We start from the raw sequence: 14504 nt of genomic DNA on the forward strand, positions 1-14504 counted from the left end.
TATCGTGAGGCGGATCCAATTTAGACGGTTTGTTTTCAATTATCGCTTGGAAATTGTACGATAATGGAACCGTGTCGTGCAAGTGGAGATTTGGGGTAGCATTTCTATTTTTTTTTTTGGTTTTGACGTTTCGGCGTCAAGTGACGACATCTTCAAGACCAAACCCAATGCTTCTTTTCAAAGAAATAAACTTAAACAACCTCCAGGACCTCAACACCGAATCCTTAATCTCCTGACGAATCCGGAAGGACAGCTGCAAGCCTAATCAGGTGCCAACACAAATTGCTGCACACTTCAGGAGGCAAAAGAGAGAGAGATAGAGAGGGAGTTCAATCCATGCAGCATTTCGTAACACAGCCGAACAAGAAAGGACTGCGCCTTAATTTATGCAAATGCATTCACCAGCACCAGCAGTTCTGAGTGGGGGGATAAGAAAGTGGGCACCGACCAATTAAGGAACATAAAGTGCACTCTCCGGATTGTGGCTTCCCGGGTCCCAATTTGCAAGAAGGGAGGAACACCCCTCCACCAAGGAGCTTAAAGTGGGCAATTTGAGCCCAGCAGCAGTGCCACAGACTCGGAGAACTCTGTGAATAATGAATGGTGGATTGATGTTGAATGGGTTTCAAATTATTGCAAAGGGCATTGCTTCGAGTAATTTGCGGTAATTTAAGGGTCGATCATTGCCTTAAATTTTGACAAGGTTGCACTGCGAAACCGATGGGAACGACTATTCTTGAAAAATAAAACTTACTCTGGAAGAAGCTCTGCATCAAAAGATGCAAACATCAATTAGAATTACCTGGAAAGAAAACGAAAAAAAAGTTTATTAATTTTTTTATAAAATATGTTGATGGAGTCTTATTTTTAAAACATCTGCCTAAAATTCAATTTACATTACACATAATGTTTTTTTTTTTATTAAACCCCTTGAGGCTTTTAGATTCTCTTCAATCATTCGTTTCGTTTGATTCTCAAGAATTCTTTGTTTCCTTCGATTTCATTGAGTCTCTTAGAATCAGGTATGTTCACAATCCCTATATATAAATATTGTAACATAAATTTCAAGCGCTAAAAAAATTTTACAATTCACCGCAGATGACTGTATTTAATTTCTCTTTTTTATCTTTTGAATCTCTTAAATCTGCAAATTCACTTAAATCGATCAATCGATCCTTGATTATTTTAATCATTTAAATTGTATTTAGGTTGTTGAAAAACTTTGGAACTCTTTTAAATGATTGAAATCTGTTGAATCTTTTATTCCCATCGATCCATTGGATTCCTTAAATCCATCACTAATTAAAAAACTAACTTAATCCACCTATGTGGTTGGTGCTGCCTCACTCTTTTCCAACAATGGGTGATATGTGATATGATGGGTTTGGACATAAATTCCGTCTGATTTCGTTATGTTCCGGAATACAAAAAAAAACACACATATCACTCAAGGTCTTTCGATTACCTTACCAACGATGGGTCGGATGGTGGATCCGGACATTGTTTACATACATTTAAGTGAGATCCGGCTACAAAAAAGTACATAAATATCACTTAAGTGGTCAGAACTCGAGACAGGATTGCCAGATCGTCAATGTTTCAGATTCGTTGGAAAGGTCTTTCGATTACCTAACCAAGAATGGGTCGGATGATGGATCCGGACATTGTTTACATACATTAATGTGAGATCCAGCTACAAAAAAGTACATTAAGGACACTTAAGTGGTCATAGCTTAAGACAGGGTTGCCAGATCTTCAATGTTTTAGACTCGTTGAAAAGGTCTTTCGATTACCTAACCAACGATGGGTCGGATGATGGATCCGGACATTGTTTACATACATTTAAGTGAGATACGACTACAAAAAAGTACATAATTATCACTTAAATGGATATAACTCGAGACAGGGTTGCCAGATTATCAATGTTTTAGACTCGTTGGAAAGGTCTTTCAATTACCTTAACGATTAACGATGTATAACATGATGATGTTTGGTTCAGTTTACTGCCATTTATTCAACTTTCGAAAATATGCGAAAACACATTTTTATACATAACTTTTGAACTACTTATCGAAACTTCAAACAATTCAATAGCACCGTATGGGACCCTAAACCAAGTTGAATGCAACTGGTTTGGTCAAAACCGGTTCAGCCAGTGCTGAGTAAACTGCGTGACATTATTGGTCACATACACACACACATACACACAGACATTTGTTCAGTTTTCGATTCTGAGTCGATATGTATACATCAAGGTGGGTTTTCGAGCTTTAAATAACAATTTCAATTTTAGAGCAGGATTATAGCCTTACCTCAGTGAGAAAGGCAAAAAGATGAATAACCGCGACTATTTTCAAAAAACTAACTAGAAAATGGCTACAACTTGGAAACGGTGCATTTTATTAAAATTTCATTTAAGTATTTTTTGATTGCAAATTACATTTTACATCGAAAATGAAGTTGAAAATTTTTTGCGACAAATATTTCGATTTATTGAAAAAATCAGTATTGATTAAAAAATTCATAACACGGTTTAAGATTTTTTGGACATTCTGAAAATTTCTGAAAAGTTGGCATTTGATGTCCCAAAAAACATATCGAAAATAAAAAAAAATTAAAACAGTATTTTTTTTTGCAAATCAAGAAATAATGGCAGTGACAAAAACTAAAAAAAAACCGTGTATCATTTTTTTCAGTGTAGTCCTAATCCATACCTACAACTTTGCCGAAGACATCAAATCAAAAAACCTTGAAATGATAAAGATTTTTGATTTTTTTTTTATTAATAAAATCTCGATTTTCTCGTAAGTCATCATCAAGATCATAAATTTGATGATTTTTTGCTATTTTTTAACTGTGTTTTTGTTTTTTTTCAGTATGGTTTGAAATACAGTTGCAATAACACCACTTTTTCAATATAATTTTATCTAATCATAAGTAATAATGAAAGTTACATAGTAAATAGAGTAATTTTGGAAAGGTTCAAAACTGCATCTTTCGCATGTAATTTAAAGGGTTACATACATGTGGAAATTCTCATTATTTCATATTTCTCATTATTTCATAAATCTTTTTAAAAGATGAATTCCAATCACTCCTGAAAGTTTCATGAAGATATGTCATGATTAGGCTAAGTGATTTTTCACGCTCGGAAATTGCAAATTTTACGGGGACCTCAATTTCAAAACACCAAATTTCACGCAAATTTTGCGGAACGTGAAACATGTGAAAATAATTTCGAAAATCTTTTTTTTTGAATAACAGAAACTACTTGTCACTTCATTATATAGTATTCTTCAATAAACTAAAAAAATCTTTAATAAAATTGAAAGTGACACAAAAAACAATTTCTCCTTATTTAAAAAAAAGATTTCACCTAGATTTTGGATGGGTTCTATAAATATTTTGAAATTAAATTTAAGGCATGCGTATTCTCATTTATTGAACTGATTTTTCAATATTCCACTAATAAAGTTAAAAAGTTTTCGCTGATTTGCATCATTTTATTTAATTTCATATCAGAGTTAGATTCACCATTCTTGTTCAGCAAAATGAGTGGAAAATATTGATTTTTTTGTGACTTTTAGCACATTAATATTTTTTAAAGGTTTTCATTTCCCCTTTCAAAATTTAAATTTTAAATCAAAAGCAAAAATAATATAATTTGTAAGGAAATCGAAATTTTTATACAAAATGAAAACAAAAACAATAAAAGTAGTATTTTTTAGCATTCACAAGAATTTTCCACCCAAATAATCGAATATCGTTAAATTTAACAGGACTCAGAAAAAAACTGCATTGTTTTAAAAAATTATTTCAATGCTTTCATTTTATTTTGAGTAAAACAAAGCTTGATTCTTTTAATTTCTTTTGAAACAATATCTTTCAAATGAAATAGCAGTATAATTTTTATTGGTCCAAATGAAAATATTACTAAAATTAGTTAAATTCTTTAAAAACTGAAAATCTGAGCAATTCTTCAAATGGCTCGTATCAGCTTTTCAATTAAAAACTAATCAAATTAACTTTAATAGTCTTTATAGATGGCAAATTTAGTATGTTGTTATTTTGAAAAAAAAAAAAATCATTTGAGAAAATTTATAATTTTGATTAATTTACGCCGTCCACGAAATCGTCAAAAATCACTAACCCTATGTTAGTAATTAAACAAGGGAATTCACTCGCTAAATTCGTAATTCGAAATTGAAATATGCAACTTTTGGTACCCTAACATGTATAGGTCATCGCTGAAATTTTCAAGTCATCGCATTTTTAGTGAAAAAAGTCGATTTTTTCCGTTTTCGTCAATTTTCCATTTTTTGCGCGTGGCGCGTCGAAAACCCCAGTTTTTATTTTCAAAATATCGTATCTCAGAGTATCACAAACATAACTTCACCATTTTATGATATGTTATGTGAAATTTTCCGAGGAATCCGATAAAAATATTTCCAGACAAAGGCTCTTTGGTCCCGAGATCTTGCTTAAAAAAATGCTAAAATCAAAATTTGACGATTTTTTATAGGAAAACACAAAAATATTTTTATCTTTTTTTAAATAAACTTTTTAAAATCGGCTTTTGTCATGCACACGGGACCGGTTTAATGAGTCTTCCCTAAAATTTTGAAACGATTTGGTCGAAACAGTGTTGAGATATCGTGGCACCCGTTTTTTGAAACTGCTAACTTTAAATAGCTATACCTTATATTATCTCGGCAATGATGCAACCAAATGTCTTCAAATTTATGTTGATTATAGTTAAAAATGTTCTGAAAACAAATTTAAAAAAAGTTTGAGTGTGTGCCAATACTAACCCTTGATATTTTGCCGATTTACATGTATGTAACCCCTTAACAAAAAAATATTTGCAAAAGTTACATTAAAAAAAATAAACGTAAAACTATAAAAAAGGAAAATTTCGCACGTTTTCTGGCACAATATTCAAATAAAAAGGGCGTTTATGCGAATGTCCCTAAACCGACATAAATTTCAGGCGCTTGGGGAGGGGTTGAAGGGACACCATGTTGATCTTTGCGTCGGTATTTGTAGCATTAAAATTCGTGCAAAAAAAACTTATGTACGTGGGTGTACAGTAGGGTGCCCAGAAAAAAATGACCCCCTGCTCCACAAGCGCAAAACGGTTTTTTTACAAAAATGACTTTTTTAAATCGCTAATAACTTTTCAGGATCGAGTTTTACAGTTTTGGTATGTTCTACAAAGTTGTAGAGCATTAAATTTTCAATAAGAATTTCACTTTTGAGAATATTTGGATGGAAGTAGCGCACCGTGCAGACCAAACCGTAAGAAACTTGGGTTTTCCATACATTTTTTTTTTCGATTTTTCCCATACATACTTCACCTCCGAGTATCAATGGGTAAATGATGACCGATTTTGCTCATATTTGACCCAGAGTCCTAAAATAGGTCAAGAAACAAAATTCAGCTTGTGGAACGAGGCTTTGAAAAAAAGTCCCATATTCTGGGCACCCTAGTGTACAGATTACGAAGTAAAAGATGATCGAATTATTCACCTAGCGCTTGTTTCGGGACTAAGTTGGCTGTGGGTGTGGGGATCATAAATAAAATAAATAAATAAATTTTCATGGATAATTGACTTGAGACAAATTCATTTTTTAGAATGATTTATTTCTTGTTTCACGAATCCTTCTAGTCCTTCCAAATTCCAATGTCTTGAACGGTCCAGCCTATCGCAAGCTTTAATAGATTCATTCCATAGCACAACACTAAATCCCAGCTTAACCATCGAAGCCGATTCAGCTCACAGCTTAGGAATTAGAAGCCGTGTCGTTGCTTCGCCTGTTTCATTTGCAGCAAATTTCTGTCTCGAATATTAGCCCAGGTTAGTTTTTTGCATCTCAAACCACCGGACATCGCATCGGAAATCGGTTACGTGTGTATTCATAAACGAGAGGATCATCGCACCGATTTAATCCGCAAATAATCCTCCAACAATTGTTTGATTCCAAACTCGAAGTGTTGAATATGCAGGATAACAAATTGCGGCAATTATCGAGATTGGCTAGAATGTTATGGTTAAGAAAATTAGGAAATTGTATGAACATTTTCCAATTTTCATTCAACGATCAAGAAATGTTTCATTTTTCAGCATTACTCATCAAATTGAAATTTGTATAAAAATCGCAAAAAAAAGTTTTTCCAAAGTTTACCAAGAATCCAAACTAATATTACAGAGTGATTGATTTCAGCTTGCTCGAATGCTGGCAAACAGAAAAGTATTGGATTGGGTTCACTAGAAAACAACTTTCATTATGGGTTTCCTACGCCTAAAATGACAAACTTTGGTAAACATGTCACAGGAAAACACTTTTAATTGAATTCTCTCTCTTATTGCTTCTGATTTACCGGTAATCGAAATGGAGATGAGCTAGGTTCAAAATATGGTAAGATTGTACGAATATTGTCGAGCAAATCCCAAAATACGGCATTTTTTTAAAAAATGTAGACATTAACAAATAAATAAAAAACGAATGAAACAAATTATTTAGAAGAACAAATGAAACAGATGAAAATAATATATCCTAAATTTCAACAAATTTTAAATTTTGAAAGCTAGGAAATTAGAAAGAAAACAGATTTGAAACATTAAACAAAAACACCATTTTTCAAAACGTGACCCGTGACATTCTCGAACGCAAAAGGGAAGATAACTTTCACACAAAACGATTCAATCGAAACGATCGATTTCAGCCAGAAAATTCGACCCCCTTGCAGAGCCGTGACAGCTAGAGCATATGTGTGGGGGCGGCAAATATCCCCGGAAAACCACACACACCAACACAAATGGGTGCCTTTCACGAACATGTTTTTCCGTTCTCGCCCAAACGAGAGACAAACCGCCGCTGGCAAAATTTGCACTGGATACGAGCGAATGAAAATGCTTTTCAAAATGAAAAACTGACACGGTGAAAAAAAAGGAGGGAGAGAAAGAAAGCGAAAAGTTTTCTGTTTTGCCTCAGGTCAGGATGAAACACACAAATTAAATTGGCTCGAATTCGACTCGGCAAAAGGTTTCGATTGTTTCAACAATGTTTCAAAAATAAAAAAAATAGGGACAAGTTTTTCCAGCAGTTGATTTTTGCAACAGTGAGGCTGCGAGCTCAAATTGATATTGGAAACCCCTTTCTCGATTGGGAAAATTTTGCGTTTCACGCGCTCCGCCGCAAAACTACTATCACCGGTGTCCACAGCTGGTAATTAAATAGAGTTGACAGCTGGCGCTGCTGTAAAACGTGGCGCAAAATCGCCTTTTGCAGACCGTTATCCCCAACCGACCAGATGGCGCACCCCTGATTTGAATTGAGTTTAGATTGATGGACTCAATGTTGATTGATTTCCAGCAAATTTCAATTAAAAGTGCAGTGAGTGACAGTTCGAATGAATTCGGTAGCCTAAAACAGTTCTGATGTTGATTTTGAATAAATTAACCTATTTTTTGTCTTTTTCATTCACCGTGTACACTCAAAAGAGAGCAAAATGCTCTCACGCCACTCTCTTTTTCGCGATTCCCTTTTGTGTCGCTGTTCGTACAACGTTTGTTCTCAAAGCAACAGAAGCTCACTCGGTAAACGCGCGATACTCTAATCTAGTTTGATGTGAGTTTGAATCTCACTCCCAACAAGAGTTTCTTTGTTCTATTTAAAGAACCATATGATTTTTGAACGAGCCTTTCTGCTCACAATGAAGACATAAAAATTGCCATAAAAACGAGACCCCGTCAATAGAGTTATCTAAGCCCGATCTCACGCACACTAGCTTACCATTTGTTTTTGCTGGCGGGTACAAATTTTAACCTAGAAATCCATCGTGTACGTACACGCAATACATGCGCACGTAGATTACTCTATTGTTCTGTTTTACGCCCAATTGATGATGCTCTTGCTAACAAGTCCGGCCTAACCCGGAGATTAAATCCCAAATCTCGACATCGGCGGCGTTTGATCCTTGAGCCCGGGAAGCGCTGAAAAATTGATACTTTCGTTGTTTTGTTTTACGATCCAGAGGGTGGTAATTTTGCCTTTGGACTGGATGAAATCAATTTTGGGCACATTTAAGGTTTAGCGTCACTGGGTCAGTGACGATGGTTTTGGAGCATTTTTTCCACTTATCATGTACAGAATTTTTGATGAAAAGCGTATTGCCATCAATAGATGTTGTAAATCGATGATCTTATTTAAGATCTTCATTCAAATTCGATTAATTTATGGTTATTTTGTTACCTGAACAAATGCAGAAAAATACTAAACATTAATTTAAATGAAAATAAAATAATAATTTAAAACGCTACACAGCAAAAAAATGTAAATTTGGAAGGTGTAATTTTAGAAGTTTGAATATTACCTCTTTCATTATATAATTTACCTCAATTTAAACTGAAAATGTGACATTACACCAGAATACTGGTAAAATTACACATTTTCAGAAATAAAATTACACATTTTTTCTGACATAAAATATGTACCCCTTTCCAGATGTAATATTACCATGATTTTTTTTCTGCGTAGACATAATAACTAGTTCCACAAAACAAAAAAAAACAAGTGTGAGATAAGCATGAATTGAGAAAAAACTCAGTAAAATTCACAAAATAGAATGAGATCAATGAAAATACAACTAAACAAAGAAACGTTATTCATTTCGACAGAGGGTTTGGTGATCGAATTCTGCAAATTTTGTTTGTCATTTGTCATTTGTTATTTGTTATTTGTTATTTGTTATTTGTTATTTGTTATTTGTTATTTGTTATTTGTCATTTGTCATTTGTCATTTGTCATTTGTCATTTGTCATTTGTCATTTGTCATTTGTCATTTGTCATTTGTCATTTGTCATTTGTCATTTGTCATTTGTCATTTGTCATTTGTCATTTGTCATTTGTCATTTGTCATTTGTCATTTGTCATTTGTCATTTGTCATTTGTCATTTGTCATTTGTCATTTGTCATTTGTCATTTGTCATTTGTCATTTGTCATTTGTCATTTGTCATTTGTCATTTGTCATTTGTCATTTGTCATTTGTCATTTGTCATTTGTCATTTGTCATTTGTCATTTGTCATTTGTCATTTGTCATTTGTCATTTGTCATTTGTCATTTGTCATTTGTCATTTGTCATTTGTCATTTGTCATTTGTCATTTGTCATTTGTCATTTGTCATTTGTCATTTGTCATTTGTCATTTGTCATTTGTCATTTGTCATTTGTCATTTGTCATTTGTCATTTGTCATTTGTCATTTGTCATTTGTCATTTGTCATTTGTCATTTGTCATTTGTCATTTGTCATTTGTCATTTGTCATTTGTCATTTGTCATTTGTCATTTGTCATTTGTCATTTGTCATTTGTCATTTGTCATTTGTCATTTGTCATTTGTCATTTGTCATTTGTCATTTGTCATTTGTCATTTGTCATTTGTCATTTGTCATTTGTCATTTGTCATTTGTTATTTGTTATTTGTTATTTGTTATTTGTTATTTGTTATTTGTTATTTGTTATTTGTTATTTGTTATTTGTTATTTGTTATTTGTTATTTGTTATTTGTTATTTGTTATTTGTTATTTGTTATTTGTTATTTGTTATTTGTTATTTGTTATTTGTTATTTGTTATTTGTTATTTGTTATTTGTTATTTGTTATTTGTTATTTGTTATTTGTTATTTGTTATTTGTTATTTGTTATTTGTTATTTGTTATTTGTTATTTGTTATTTGTTATTTGTTATTTGTTATTTGTTATTTGTTATTTGTTATTTGTTATTTGTTATTTGTTATTTGTTATTTGTTATTTGTTATTTGTTATTTGTTATTTGTTATTTGTTATTTGTTATTTGTTATTTGTTATTTGTTATTTGTTATTTGTTATTTGTTATTTGTTATTTGTTATTTGTTATTTGTTATTTGTTATTTGTTATTTGTTATTTGTTATTTGTTATTTGTTATTTGTTATTTGTTATTTGTTATTTGTTATTTGTTATTTGTTATTTGTTATTTGTTATTTGTTATTTGTTATTTGTTATTTGTTATTTGTTATTTGTTATTTGTTATTTGTTATTTGTTATTTGTTATTTGTTATTTGTTATTTGTTATTTGTTATTTGTTATTTGTTATTTGTTATTTGTTATTTGTTATTTGTTATTTGTTATTTGTTATTTGTTATTTGTTATTTGTTATTTGTTATTTGTTATTTGTTATTTGTTATTTGTTATTTGTTATTTGTTATTTGTTATTTGTTATTTGTTATTTGTTATTTGTTATTTGTTATTTGTTATTTGTTATTTGTTATTTGTTATTTGTTATTTGTTATTTGTTATTTGTTATTTGTTATTTGTTATTTGTTATTTGTTATTTGTTATTTGTTATTTGTTATTTGTTATTTGTTATTTGTTATTTGTTATTTGTTATTTGTTATTTGTTATTTGTTATTTGTTATTTGTTATTTGTTATTTGTTATTTGTTATTTGTTATTTGTTATTTGTTATTTGTTATTTGTTATTTGTTATTTGTTATTTGTTATTTGTTATTTGTTATTTGTTATTTGTTATTTGTTATTTGTTATTTGTTATTTGTTATTTGTTATTTGTTATTTGTTATTTGTTATTTGTTATTTGTTATTTGTTATTTGTTATTTGTTATTTGTTATTTGTTATTTGTTATTTGTTATTTGTTATTTGTTATTTGTTATTTGTTATTTGTTATTTGTTATTTGTTATTTGTTATTTGTTATTTGTTATTTGTTATTTGTTATTTGTTATTTGTTATTTGTTATTTGTTATTTGTTATTTGTTATTTGTTATTTGTTATTTGTTATTTGTTATTTGTTATTTGTTATTTGTTATTTGTTATTTGTTATTTGTTATTTGTTATTTGTTATTTGTTATTTGTTATTTGTTATTTGTTATTTGTTATTTGTTATTTGTTATTTGTTATTTGTTATTTGTTATTTGTTATTTGTTATTTGTTATTTGTTATTTGTTATTTGTTATTTGTTATTTGTTATTTGTTATTTGTTATTTGTTATTTGTTATTTGTTATTTGTTATTTGTTGTGATTTATTTTTATTTGTTATTTGTTATTTGTTATTTGTTATTTGTTATTTGTTATTTGTTATTTGTTATTTGTTATTTGTTATTTGTTATTTGTTATTTGTTATTTGTTATTTGTTATTTGTTATTTGTTATTTGTTATTTGTTATTTGTTATTTGTTATTTGTTATTTGTTATTTGTTATTTGTTATTTGTTATTTGTTATTTGTTATTTGTTATTTGTTATTTGTTATTTGTTATTTGTTATTTGTTATTTGTTATTTGTTATTTGTTATTTGTTATTTGTTATTTGTTATTTGTTATTTGTTATTTGTTATTTGTTATTTGTTATTTGTTATTTGTTATTTGTTATTTGTTATTTGTTATTTGTTATTTGTTATTTGTTATTTGTTATTTGTTATTTGTTATTTGTTATTTGTTATTTGTTATTTGTTATTTGTTATTTGTTATTTGTTATTTGTTATTTGTTATTTGTTATTTGTTATTTGTTATTTGTTATTTGTTATTTGTTATTTGTTATTTGTTATTTGTTATTTGTTATTTGTTATTTGTTATTTGTTATTTGTTATTTGTTATTTGTTATTTGTTATTTGTTATTTGTTATTTGTTATTTGTTATTTGTTATTTGTTATTTGTTATTTGTTATTTGTTATTTGTTATTTGTTATTTGTTATTTGTTATTTGTTATTTGTTATTTGTTATTTGTTATTTGTTATTTGTTATTTGTTATTTGTTATTTGTTATTTGTTATTTGTTATTTGTTATTTGTTATTTGTTATTTGTTATTTGTTATTTGTTATTTGTTATTTGTTATTTGTTATTTGTTATTTGTTATTTGTTATTTGTTATTTGTTATTTGTTATTTGTTATTTGTTATTTGTTATTTGTTATTTGTTATTTGTTATTTGTTAATTGTTATTTGTTATTTGTTATTTGTTATTTGTTATTTGTTATTTGTTATTTGTTATTTGTTATTTGTTATTTGTTATTTGTTATTTGTTATTTGTTATTTGTTATTTGTTATTTGTTATTTGTTATTTGTTATTTGTTATTTGTTATTTGTTATTTGTTATTTGTTATTTGTTATTTGTTATTTGTTATTTGTTATTTGTTATTTGTTATTTGTTATTTGTTATTTGTTATTTGTTATTTGTTATTTGTTATTTGTTATTTGTTATTTGTTATTTGTTATTTGTTATTTGTTATTTGTTATTTGTTATTTGTTATTTGTTATTTGTTATTTGTTATTTGTTATTTGTTATTTGTTATTTGTTATTTGTTATTTGTTATTTGTTATTTGTTATTTGTTATTTGTTATTTGTTATTTGTTATTTGTTATTTGTTATTTGTTATTTGTTATTTGTTATTTGTTATTTGTTATTTGTTATTTGTTATTTGTTATTTGTTATTTGTTATTTGTTATTTGTTATTTGTTATTTGTTATTTGTTATTTGTTATTTGTTATTTGTTATTTGTTATTTGTTATTTGTTATTTGTTATTTGTTATTTGTTATTTGTTATTTGTTATTTGTTATTTGTTATTTGTTATTTGTTATTTGTTATTTGTTATTTGTTATTTGTTATTTGTTATTTGTTATTTGTTATTTGTTATTTGTTATTTGTTATTTGTTATTTGTTATTTGTTATTTGTTATTTGTTATTTGTTATTTGTTATTTGTTATTTGTTATTTGTTATTTGTTATTTGTTATTTGTTATTTGTTATTTGTTATTTGTTATTTGTTATTTGTTATTTGTTATTTGTTATTTGTTATTTGTTATTTGTTATTTGTTATTTGTTATTTGTTATTTTTTATTTTTTGTTATTTGTTATTTGTTATTTGTTATTTGTTATTTGTTATTTGTTATTTGTTATTTGTTATTTGTTATTTGTTATTTGTTATTTGTTATTTGTTATTTGTTATTTGTTATTTGTTATTTGTTATTTGTTATTTGTTATTTGTTATTTGTTATTTGTTATTTGTTATTTGTTATTTGTTATTTGTTATTTGTTATTTTTTATTTGTTATTTGTTATTTGTTATTTGTTATTTGTTATTTGTTATTTGTTATTTGTTATTTGTTATTTGTTATTTGTTATTTGTTATTTGTTATTTGTTATTTGTTATTTGTTATTTGTTATTTGTTATTTGTTATTTGTTATTTGTTATTTGTTATTTGTTATTTGTTATTTGTTATTTGTTATTTGTTATTTGTTATTTGTTATTTGTTATTTGTTATTTGTTATTTGTTATTTGTTATTTGTTATTTGTTATTTGTTATTTGTTATTTGTTATTTGTTATTTGTTATTTGTTATTTGTTATTTGTTATTTGTTATTTGTTATTTGTTATTTGTTATTTGTTATTTGTTATTTGTTATTTGTTATTTGTTATTTGTTATTTGTTATTTATTATTTGTTATTTGTTATTTGTTATTTGTTATTTGTTATTTGTTATTTATTATTTGTTATTTGTTATTTGTTATTTGTTATTTGTTATTTGTTATTTGTTATTTGTTATTTGTTATTTGTTATTTGTTATTTATTATTTGTTATTTGTTATTTGTTATTTGTTATTTGTTATTGTTATTTGTTATTTGTTATTTGTTATTTGTTATTTGTTATTTGTTATTTGTTATTTGTTATTTGTTATTTGTTATTTGTTATTTGTTATTTGTTATTTGTTATTTGTTATTTGTTATTTGTTATTTGTTATTTGTTATTTGTTATTTGTTATTTGTTATTTGTTATTTGTTATTTGTTATTTGTTATTTGTTATTTGTTATTTGTTATTTGTTATTTGTTATTTGTTATTTGTTATTTGTTATTTGTTATTTGTTATTTGTTATTTGTTATTTGTTATTTGGGTCATTCCATCTCAACTGTGCACGAAAAAGTGCAAATTTGAAAATTACCCTCTCCGATCCTGCTCAAATTTGGCAGAGCTGTTGATACTATCAAAACATGTAAGAATCCCGAATTTCATCCAAATCGGACCATCCCCTCCATTTTTGTACCTCCCCAAAAAATCGACTTTTTGGCGATTTTTGACCAAACCTCCTAGTTTCAAACGGCGATAGCTCAGGAACCACAAGTCTTAGAGGGTCGGTCTTAGGCTCAATTTTGAAGGAAATTGGACGTAGAATCCATTTCCGTGATCAAAATTTAGATTAATTTATTTTTCCTACCTGTATTGCGCAATTGAAAACTTTAAACGGCCGTATCTCAAAACACCTCAACTTATTTTTTTTATTTGACCTCACCATCGTGTTCCCCGGCCAATTTTACATAAGAATCACTTATCGACAGAAATGAATATGTTTTGTTCCAGAGATATCGAATTTTAAAGTTTTGTGTTTTCGAGATTACCTACATTAGCTTCATTCACCGCATCTGCTAGAAGCACACAGGCGGGCTGATCAATAACTGCTACCTGGT

The sequence above is a fragment of the Culex quinquefasciatus genome, chromosome 1 (assembly GCF_015732765.1).
Source record: "Culex quinquefasciatus strain JHB chromosome 1, VPISU_Cqui_1.0_pri_paternal, whole genome shotgun sequence".
Taxonomy (NCBI): Eukaryota; Metazoa; Arthropoda; class Insecta; order Diptera; family Culicidae; genus Culex; species Culex quinquefasciatus.